We start from the raw sequence: 11,581 nt of genomic DNA on the forward strand, positions 1-11,581 counted from the left end.
TAGTTTTCCAATCTGCGGATTGGGCCTAGGGAGTAACACCTGCCTCGCGGGGCTGTTATTTGGCATTGGGCAGGCACTCAACAGTGTTGGTTTCCTTTCCCTCCTATTAGAAAACTCATCCTCAGATTGAGCCTAAATCTGTTTTCCTGTGAATTCTAAACATTGGCCTTGGAACCACAGGGGACACGTCTCTCTCATTCCACTGTCTGTTCCATGTTTGGAGTTTGTCCCTTTAAAAGCCTCTCTTCTGCAAACTCAACATCTTCCCCTCCCTCAGCAGCTCTGCCCCGTCACCCATGCTGAGGTGAGCCTCGCCCAGGCCTCCGTGAGAGGCAATGCATTCCACAGACAATGGCTGCATTATTGATATGGTTAGGCTTTGTATCCCCACCCAGATATCATCTTGAATTACAATCCCTATAATCCCTGTAATCTCTTACACGTCAAGGGAGAGACAAGGTGGAGGTAATTGGATCATGAGGGTGGTTCCCCCCATGCTGTTTTCACAATGGTGAGTTCTCATAAGATCTGATGATTTTATAAGTGTTTGGTAGTTCCTCCTGTGTTCATTCCCCTTCCTGCTGCCTTGTAAAGAAGGTGCCTTGCTTCCCTTTCTCCTTCCGCCATGGTTGCAAGTTTCCTGAGGCCTCTCCAGCCACTCTGAACTGTGAGTCAATTAAGCATCTTTTCTTTATAAATTACCCAGTCTCAGGTAGTTCTTTATAGCGTGTGAAAATGGACTAATACTATTATCCATGGCGTTAGGTCATTTTTGTTAGGATGAGAGTCATTTTTGATTCACTACATGGGGTATAGCTGTTTGCACTTGCTAAGTATGCAATAAATATGTGTTGACTGAGCCTGTCTCCCTTGGTCAGAGGGAGTCCTCTGGTCCCGAGTCTTCTCTCCCCTCCTCAGCTACAACTTGAGGCCAGGGAGTGAGGCAGGCAGTGTATTGTAAGACCTTCCATTAATTCACCCTTTCAACATTTACCAAGCACCGGGCTAGGGGCTCTGATAAGAACTCTATGAATTTCCTAGGGCTGCAGTAACAAATTACCACAAACAGCGTGGCTTAAAGCAACAGGCATTTCTTCTCTCGCAACTCTGAAGGCTGGAAGCCCAGAATCAAGGTGATGGCAGAGTCATGCTCCCTCTGAGGTTCGAGAAAATAATCTGTCCCACACCTCTCTCCTAGCTTCTGATGGCTTCTGGCAGTCCCTGGCATGCCTTGGCTTGTAGAGCCTCACTCCAATCTGTCTCTGTCTTCACAAGGCATTCTCCCCTGTGTGCCGCTGGGTCCACATTTCCCTCTTCTTAAAAGGATGCCAATTGTATTGGAGTGAGGGTCCACTCTAATCCAGTGTGAACTCATGTTAACCCTGATCGTATCTGCAAAGACCCTATTTCCAAATTAAAGTCACATTCCCAGGTTCTAGATGGACATGCATTTTGCGAGGATAGCAGTCAATGGTACGGGAAATGATGCTTGCTCTCAAGGAGCCCATCGTCTGGTGGAAGGGGAGCAGACCTGTCAACACAGAGGAGCGATGTGGTGATTGACAGAGGTATGCTGGAGCAGAGAGAGAGCACGTGTGCTGGGAGGACACCTGAACCAATCTCTGAGGGGATAGGAGCTGGTCAGAAGAAGGGTGTGAGTAAAGGTGGGAGAAATGGTCTGGGGCATGCAGAGAACTCCCAGAAACTGGTGAGGGTGGAGCCCAAAGAAGGGATCAGGGAGTGATGAGACAAGACTGGGAGGTGAGCAGGGGGCAGTTGTGGAACACCTTGGACACCACAGGCCTTTATCTTACAGGCAGCCAATCAGAAGCCAACGAAATACTTTACGCAGGAAAATGATAAGGCCAAATGTATCTGGAAAACTGACTCTGGCATCCTTGTGGGTTGGGTTAAAGGGTGAGACTGGAGGCCAGCGAACTAGTTAGATGCTGTTGCTAGTGCAGGCTAGAGATGTGAGGCTGTCAGCGGCTGATGGGGGTCTTGGCCAGTTTGTGCCCACTGATATTCCAGAGATAAACACTGTGGACCTGCATCACAAACACCATTCTGCAGGTAGAACTTGACCTTCATAAAAGGAAGACAGATAAAGACATCAGAAATTGTTTTTTAAGAGCAAATGTTGGATTTTCAAGGGATCTGAAATCAAGGTTGAATTTTCCAATGAGCCACCTGGACTATTCTTGGCATTTAGACATCCCAGGGTTTGCTTTCCATTGATTTTCCAGTGGGAGCCTCCTTCTCATGCGTGATCTTCCTCTTATACCCTCGGCCCCTTGTCAGCTGCAGTTTCTGACAAGGTCTTAAATTTTTCAATGGTGCCCAGCTAGCTGGTGAAGGAGCCCTTAGGTCTGGGCAGCCTGGGGATGCCCCTTTCCTGCAAGACTGTGTCAGGCACCCTCTTTCCTGGGCTAAGATCTTCCATGGGCCAATGCCAATGTGAGTGGCAAGGGAGTACATGCAGTGTAGGGCCCTCTTTCCTAGGTCACCTGTGCCCTTGCGTGGCTGTTCTGAGTCAGAGGCCCCCTCCATTTAGGACATTGTAATGCGGCCTTCTTTCTCTACTCCAGACAAAGGAGATACGGCACAGGCAGTTGTAAGTGCGAGTCTGGGGTGTCAATATCACTCTGGGTGGGGTTGGTTGGCAGTTGAAAGGCTTCAGGGCCAAGCTGTGGGACCACCCACTGTCTGATGGAAGTGGGTGATGAAAGAAGCTTGACAAAGCGCAACCGGAGAGAGATGGGACTGGGGGTGGATGGGGGAGTGGACACTCCCAGCGGCATCCCAGACAACTGTTTTCATTGATGCGTTCTATAGGGAAAAATTGTGAAAGACTTTGAAATGGACCAAAAAGATGATTGGGTGTCTTGTCTAGCATACTCTTCTGGTTTTTTTTCCAGGCTTTCATGGTCTTTGAGCTATTTTACAGCCCTGGAAGTTACAGAAAGCTGGTAATAACACAATGAGGAAAGGGCGTGTGAGGCCACAGCAAGAGGACATACAAGCCAGGAAGTGAGCCCCCATCAGACACCGGAACCTTGATCTTGGACTTCCAGCCTCCAGAACTGTGAGAAATAGATTTCCCTTGTGTAAGCCACCAGCCTATGGTGTTTTCTTACGGCAGGAGGAGCAGACTATGATCGGAGCAGACTATGAGAGCTATATTTCAGGTTCTTTGAGATTTTCTTTTAACCAATTGTAATATCTTACTGGTTCCCCCATGAATTAATGAACTAAATACAATTTTTGACATAGTTTGATTATTTGCATGAGAGTCACAATTTTGCCCTTAAGCAAAAGTTATTCTTTGACCATCCAATCATTCGGCAGAATGTTCGTTGATGCTATCTCTGGCCCCGGCACCGTGCTGATGGCTGGAAATACAAAGATGAGTTCAACAGAGTCTTTGTCCTCCAAGAGCTCCTTGTGTGGTGCAAAGGTGGGCAGGAGGCACACCAGTGAGCATCAGAGTGGCGGTGCTGAGGCTGCAGTTGGAGGAGGTCGCTTTTGGCAGGGATTTGGGGCAGGGCTGGGTTTTTCTTCCTGGGAAAAGCATGAGTTTTGGAGTCAGACAGGCCTAGCTCTAAGTCCTAAATTCACCACTTCAAAGCTTTGTGGCTTCAGATACATTCATTTTCTTATCTGTGAAGTAAGGATAGCATTTTCATCTTAAGGGTTTATGAGAAATAAATGAGGTATTGTGTGTAAAGAGCTTAGCCTAGTGCCTGGCATATACTAAATGCTCAACAAATGCTAGTCTCAGCCCTCTGGGCTATGATTTCAGAGGTGCAAGGAAGGCCCCTGATTCCTTCCTCTCCCTGCTAGGAGACACCTGAAATTCCTTTAGGAGGGGAAAACCCTTTCATTACACAGCTAGCGAAGCACTCCCAGTATAAACAGCTTGGGACAGGAAGTGTAGTGACTCAACACACGTTAATATGTAATTTGCTGATGCCAGGGCTTCCGCTTAGAGAAAGTTTTCATAAGCATAACCCCTTGCCTGTGGGTGCCTCTCAAAGCACTTTCCCATCTCTGACCTCATGTAATCCCCCCAGCGCCTATCTGGGGAGGGCAGGCCCTGGAGGATCATCCTCACTCATTTTACCAAGGAGGGGACTTGGGCTTTGAGCCATGAAATAAATAGTCCATTCCAGGTTACCCAGTCATGATCCAGGAGCTGGGCCTCAGACCTCGGTCTCCAGGCTCAAACAATGCACCCTCTCCTCCAGTGGAGAGAAGAGGGGAGAGGAATCACTCTAGAAGAGAACTTGGGGAACCTGAGCTTAGAGAAGCTGAGTCAACCCTGGGTGGAGGAAGCAGAGCCTCCCGGGATGGTGGGTTAAGGATCTGCTCTCTATAAACTGTGGAATTCTTATCACGTTGGGCCTTGATTTCTTCTTTTCTAAAATGGAGGTGGTGATGCTTGTCTCACTGGGCTGCTGCAGGAATAAAGGGGATAACACAAGCAGTGTCTAGCACAATGCTAGATGGAAGGCTTCAAGCCACACAACAGCAGGAATAAACCTGACTTGTTCCCCATTGCATCCCAGCAATCGGTAAAGCACCAGGCACGTGGTAGCTGCTCCAGTAGTATTCAATAAAGGAATGATCAGTGAGTGGCATGGGCTCAGTGCACGGCCACCGTTGTAGTCATGGTGTAGGAACAGGATTGCTGGTGGAACTCACTGAGCTTGGGGATGTGGAAGAGAGGCTGGAGGAGCCGGGTCTGCAGACACCTTTCAGTGGCTGTGGGGAGGGCAGGCTCAAGGAAGAATTCTGTTTCTTTGGGTGTGAGGACTTTGGGACACCTTCTGCTCCAAATCAAAGAGCGAGGAGCTGGGATACTGCACACCCAGGCCAGGGGACAGGGTGACTTCAGGTAGAAGTTGTAGGCATGCAGGTAAGCCCCAGAGAGCATAAGGAGAGAGAAACCCAGGTCCATGCTAAACCAGCAGGGGCAGCCCATGTGGGTGGTGCAAGGACCAGACAAGCAGCCTCCAGGAGGTGGGCAGAGAGCTTCGCTGTGGCCCCTGTGCTGGGGGGCATGGGTGGCCCAGAGGGACGCAGGCTGCCACTGTATTTCCTGAGAACTGCTTTCCCAGCCCCTGGCCATTCCTTCCACTAGGAGCCATTTTCATTCCTACTCTGACCCTCCTGAGACCATGGCTCCTGGTCAGGCCCTGATCTCCTAGTGGATTTCTGCTGATTTGGATGTTTTTGACAGAGCGTGTTTTTAGGAGAGTTCTGCTCCTAAGCCGCGAACTCTGCCTCCATCTGAATCTTCACCTCTGCTTTCTACCTCCCCTCTTCACTCACAGCTGCTGGCTCAACTCTCCCACTTAAAACAAAACAAACAAAACCCTCTCTCCCTTGGCCCCAGCTGTCTCTTCAGATCACGGCTTATCTTTTCTCCCCCAACTCCTGTCTTGAGAGGATTAGCGTTCCTTGCTGTCTGATGTTCTCCTCTCTCATTCACTTTTTTTTTTTTACAAATAGACTTCCAGGTGTTTTTCCTCTGAGTGGCATCCCCAGTGGTCTACAAAGTCACCAAGTCCCCTCTCCAGTCACCCCCTTACCACTTCTAAATCCAACTGCTGTTCTCAGGACGTTTCTGCCTCCCATGGCATTTGGCCATGTGGGCAAGTCCAGCCTCAGGTCCCAGGCGGAGCCCTGCCGGTGCCTGCGGCCTTGGCCTTGGCTTTGACCTTGGCTGGCTTCTTGCTTTCCTTCGATGGTCACCCTCCCCCTTTGCTGTGAGTGCTCCTCGAGTGGATCCCGGTCCTCACCTCCTCCCTCCACGCGTTCTCCCTGCGTGAGCTCATCCTCCCTGTGGCTTTAATTACCATCTGTAGGCTGCTGGCCGCTCCAGTGTGGGCTTGTCTCAGGAGCAACAGCCCAGCAGCTTAAGAGCATCTCCATCCCCACATGTGTGAACTTGAGCACGTTCTGAACACCCTTCCCCGCCTTCCTGCATGGCCACCATCTCAGTGAGCATCTCTCTAGTTGCCGGTCAGAAACCTGGACAGGATTCCTGATTCCTCCTTCTCTGCCAGCCCCCATACTCAGTCCTTCTGTTTGATTTGACCCAACTGTCCCTTAGGTTTTCCTCCTAATTTGCTTTCCAGTCCACCTGCTTATCTCCTGCCCGCCTCGGTGATGGCTTCCTCCCAGGCTCCCTGCCTCAGTTGCCCCGGTTCACTCCCATGGGCTCAGCAGGTCTTGGACTCTGCCTCACGTCTTGGGCTTCTCTGTCCATCTGTTCCCTCCCTCCAAGCTTTCTTCAAGCCTCACCTCTTTGAAAGTTCATGTCACAGTTAAGAGGGATAGTCTGGAGCCCACAGACCTATTTCAAATCCAGATGTCACCATTTAGCAGCTTTGAGACCTCAGCCTCAGCAAACTTCTTACCTGCTCTATGCCTCAGTCTCCTCTTATGTAAATGGCAATCCCTGCTTCTCATCATTGCTGTGAGTCAAGTGTGTGTCTCTAGCTGCTTTTGTATTCTAGAGAAAGGCATGCATTGCTGCCAGGGAGACAGGGATCTTTGTTCCGGAAAATGACCCACTGATTGTGTCAGATAAAGCTCTCTACCCACCAGAGTGAAACTGGGAAGAGAAGGCCAAAGAATGGGGCTGAACTGCTCCAAAGACAAAAGCCATTTCAGCAGGAAGCGATGAGAACCAGGAAATGGGGGAGTGCGGTAGGGGTGAGGGGAGTCAACCACGGGATTGGAGGGCAGAGGCTGAAGACAGAACCCGGAAGATGTGACTGGTTCAGCAGGAACTGGCAAGAGCAAGAGGTCTGAGTTTTAAATTTCGAGTTGCTCGTTTGGCTATAAGAAGGTCCCTCCTACTCCCCAGTTACTCCCAACTTCTAGGAAAATTATCTTACAAGTTCTGCCATAGGTTAGTAACATTTTGGGGGAAAATTCAGGATGAGACAGATCTCATCTGCCACTTCCTCCAGGAAGCCTTCCTGGACTCTCCCTGTCTCCCAAGTCTGGTTTTGGTATCTCTTCTTCTGTAGGTCAATAAGAAGACAACAAACAATCAAACAAAAACAAAAACAAAAAAACCCAAAAAATTGCATGAACTCAAAAACTGAGTCAGAACAGGATTGAGAGAGAAGAGGAAATCAGAATGAGAGGGAATCATGAAAATGCCAGGTCCTGGCCATTCTTAGGAATCTTGGAGACTGTACGGCATGGAACTATTTTTATCTGAATACTAAAAGTGACCCCCGAAGCTTTAAAGGGACATCAAGAGATCATCTGTGTTACTGAGAATTAAATTAGATGATGTACATAGAGTTCTTAGCCCCAGCCCCAACACATAGGAAACTCAGAAATTTGGGAGTTACTTTTTTTTTTTTTTTTTTAACAAACATTGTAATGTCCTATTTTATAGATAGCAAGGATATAACAATCTCTTCAGAGGTGAGGTGGGCAGAGATGTACAGGAACAGAGGGAGCTTATCTCCTCTTAACTTTTCTGGGCACCCAGGCCCCGTAATGGGGACCCAGCTGCTGGTGACACTGGCCAAACAAGGACAATATGATCATATCTGGAAATGTCCACTTTTGTGTTATTGTCAGCTCCTATTATTATTTTTAATAGGATAGGGTCTCACTGTGTTGCCCAGGCTGGTCTTGAACTCCTGGACTTAAGCAATCCTCCCACCTCAGTCTCCCAAAGTGCTGGGATTACAGTCTGAACTGCAGCACCCAGTTCTATTATTTTTAACAACACTGTCCTTCCTCAGTGTCCCCAGAGTGCCTCTGCCTGTCCCCACTCATCTGTTGTTGAGTGTGGATCTTGGATTACTACTTTTTCTGCTTATATGTAAGAAATCTGGCTGGTTTTCACATGTGGTTTATGGAAATAGAATGATTTTTTTGTTCCATCATGTATCCCGTCTTCCTCCCTCCAATTGCACTGCAAGCTCTGAGTTGGAAATCAAATGGCCAGTTCTCCCTGGGTCCCTTGTGCCTCACGCACAGCAACGGCTCCACCGATGTCTGTTGCTGTGGGTGTTAATTTCATCCCTGGATGGGTCCAGAGAGCCCACACCTGGGCAGGAGGCTGGGCTCAGCCTGGAAGCCCCTGCGCTGTCTTTGCCTGTGTCTTCACTCAAGTCTCTTGGGACAGCCTGAGCTGCTGAGATGTGGTGGTGGAGAGGAGACCAAGATGGGGTCTTTGAGAAGGACAAGCAGTGTGAAAGTAAGGGGCAGTCACAGGGTGTGGGCGTTGTATTTAACTAGTCACAAAGCCCTTTCGTGAGCTCTTGAGCCATAGTCCCTTGTTGAGGAAATGTGTATACCTGTGAACTACATGGAAAAGGACCTCAGGGTTGTCACATCCAACTCTGACCCATTGCAAGAATCTCCTTTTATACCTCTGACAGGTTTTGTTCAGTCCTTACTTGAATGCTTGTAATGATGGAGAGTTCATTACCTTTAGAGCAGGAACTTTTGGTTACCTGATCATTTGTATTTTTATTTATTTTTCCTTTTTAGAAACAGGGTCTCACTCTCACCCAGGCATGAGTGCAGTGGTATGGTCATAGCTCACTGCAGCCTCGAATTCCCAGGCTCAAGCGATCTTCCTGCCTCAGTCTTCTGTGTAGTTGGGATTACAGACAGGTGCCACCACACCTGGCTAATTTTTTTTTTTTTTGTAGAGACAAGGTCTCAGTATGTTGCCCAGGCTAGAGAACTTGATTTTAATTAAGTGCTCACCCTCCTTCATAACTGGTCCAAGGAGTTGTAGTGAGCCCATTTCTCTTCCCAGTGGATAATTTAGGCAAGTGTATGAGCGTGTGACACAATTCTAGCTAACAGGGTAGAGAGGAAGCCCAGTAGGGGCTTCTGGGAAAGGTTTCCTCTCTTTTAAAGAGATACAAAAAGGCCTGGCCTGTTCTTCTATTAGAAATGTGTGCAGAGATGTGATGGCTAGAACTGCGGCAGCTATCTTATGGCCATGAGGGGAACAAACCTGAAAGCCAAGAGGACAAATTAAGGCTAACAGAACAGAAATGTGTTAAAAACAAAACAAAACAAAACAAAATAAACAAGCAAGCAAGCAGGCAAACAAACTGGGGTCATTGATGTAATCACTGAACAGCTAAGTTAACCAGTGCTGGGGATGCACCTAATATTTAAATCTAACCTGAAAAGCTGTTCACTCATTTTTAGCATGAGGTCAATGAAATAGTTTATATGAACTGGAACCAAACAGGGAATCTCTAATTCTAAATGTCAGTGGCTGAGTTTTGAGCCTAAATAATGGACTTTACATCATCCATCTCTGTTACACTTTATGTTTTGGTTTTGAGCTAACCTTCCACCTTTTACAGACTTTTTTGGATTTCTGTTTTAATTCTACAGAACATTCCTAGTCCCTCACAACGCTTTTTTTTTTTTTTTTTTTTTTTTGGAGACAGGGTCTCACTCTGTTGCCCAGGCTGGAGTGCAGTGGCGTGATCTTGGCTCTCAGCTCACTGCAACCTCTGCCTCCCGGGTTCAAGGGATTCTCCTGCTTCAGCCTCCCTGGTAGCTGGGATTACAGGCGCCTACCACCATGCCCGGCTAATTTTTGTATTTTTAGTAGAGACGGGGGTTTCACCATGTTGTCCAGGTTGGTCTCAAACTCCTGACCTCCGGTGATCCTCCCGCTTTGGACTCCCAAAGTGCTGAGATTACAGGCATGAACCACCACGCCCGGCTTCAACTCTCTCTCTCTCTCTCTCACTTTTAGAGCTTCCCTGAGCATAATTTCTTCATCCAAGGAAATGATAAGTTGAAAAGAGCCTGGCCAAAGAGACAGCCTGGCAACACCACACACGGCACTGGGGGCCAGACACTTCGGGGTCACCTAGATGTATCACACAGCCCACATTTCTCTGTCTTGTCTGCATTTGAACAAATGCCTTGCTGAAATCAGGATTTAGTGACTATGATACACGGACCCATTCTTCCTTATAAAAAATGGAACCACCATTAGCAGAACTATGCCGGGTCTGCCTGTGCCAGGGCTGTGACCTTCTCTGTACAAGTCTGTTTGCATGTGGGGAGGGATGGTGAGTTTGTGGCCTTTTCTACACGTTTCATATCTGGACCCATAGTTCAGTTTTGGGGGTTAGGACTGAGCTCTGGTTGGCACTGGCCAGGGCTAGACACTGGGAAGATGGCTGGAAATACTGATGACAGATGAGCCTTTTTTTGTCCAAGGCCAGACAGGTTATATCAGCTCAGACTAAGAGCCTTCTGAGTCCCCTCCCCTCCCCTCCACACTTACTTCTGTTGCCCGGGTTTTGCCTTGGGCCTTCCTCCAGCCGAGTTTTCTGGCTCTCTGCTAGGGTAGGGCTCTGTCTCCCATTGATCCTGAAAATAGATCTTGAGGGGACTCTTGAGAAGAGAAGTTTGTATGAGAGGAGTGGAGGCCCCAAATCCTCCTCAGCCTCTGGGGGCCCAGATGAAACTCAGAATGTGGGACAGGACATTTTTTTTTTTTCTTTTTTGAGATGGAGTTTCGCTCTGTTGCCCAGGCTGGAGTGCAATGGCGCAATCTTGGCTCACTGCAACCTCCGCCTCCCAAGTTCAAGCAATTCTCATGGCTCAGCCTCCCAAGCAGCTGGGACTCCAGGCGCCTGCCACCACACCCAGCTAATTTTTGTATTTTTAGTGGAGATTGGGTTTCACCACATTGCCCAGGTTGGTCTCGATCTCCTGACCTCAGGTGATTCACCTGCCTCAGTCTCCCAAAGTGCTGGGACTATAGGCATGAGCCACCGCACCTGGCCTGACAGGAGATTTATTTTACCTGGGACTGGAGTTTTCCTGAGCTGCCCTGAGGGTGCCGGCTCCTGTCCCCACCATTGCAGATCTGGTCTCTTCCCTGTATCCTTTGGCCCCTTGTTGGCACAGGAGAAAGGGGATGCCTGCACTCCTAGTCCAGTGCTCTGGCCACTCCCTCCCGGCTTGCACAGGGGCTGCTAGCCTGTGAGCCAGGGTGAGGTAGTGAGGGCAATGGCAGCCTCATAGGACCATAGAATGCACTGGGCTCACTCTGGAAATTCACCTGTGCCAGGCCTGAGGGTTGGAAGATGGGAGTCTCTCTCTATGGCTTCCTGGGTTGGCTCTCCCCCAGCTGGAGGAGAGTTAGGCTAGAACAGCAATGGCCTGGAAGCTTCATAACCCCCAGCAGGAGGAGCCCCCTCACAATCCAGGAGCCTCCAAGCCTCCTGGACTTCCTCGGCCCTGATGGTGGGTGAAGGGACTCAACCCAGCAGAGACATCCCAAGCTCTGAGTGCCCAGAAGAGGCAGCGTTCTGGTCTGAGTTCCTTGGCCCCTTTAGATGATCAGCCTCTAAAGGCATGATCCTGAGATAATAGGAAGACAGATGTTGGTTTAGAGTTTGGAGGTGATTTGGGGGTGGCTGGAAGGCTGAGGGAGCTGCCTCTTGGGATCTACTGCTTCTTGCTAATGGCTCAGCTTCCCAGCAGGAGAGGAAAGGCAGGAGACTCAGGCCTGGCAGCCTGGGCTGGTGCTGAGCCTGGGAGACCA

General features: G+C 49.0%; 1 long non-coding RNA gene across 1 annotated transcript; it reads left to right on the forward strand.

Moving 5' to 3' along the window:
* Positions 1-541: 541 nt before the first annotated feature.
* Positions 542-9,418, forward strand: LOC105476362 (uncharacterized). The gene is made up of 3 exons (XR_984055.2): positions 542-667; positions 1,042-2,614; positions 2,919-9,418. It is a non-coding gene; the product is annotated as an uncharacterized lncRNA (long non-coding RNA).
* Positions 9,419-11,581: the final 2,163 nt, after the last annotated feature.

Source organism: Macaca nemestrina, chromosome 12, assembly GCF_043159975.1.
Source record: "Macaca nemestrina isolate mMacNem1 chromosome 12, mMacNem.hap1, whole genome shotgun sequence".
NCBI classification, from domain to species: Eukaryota; Metazoa; Chordata; class Mammalia; order Primates; family Cercopithecidae; genus Macaca; species Macaca nemestrina.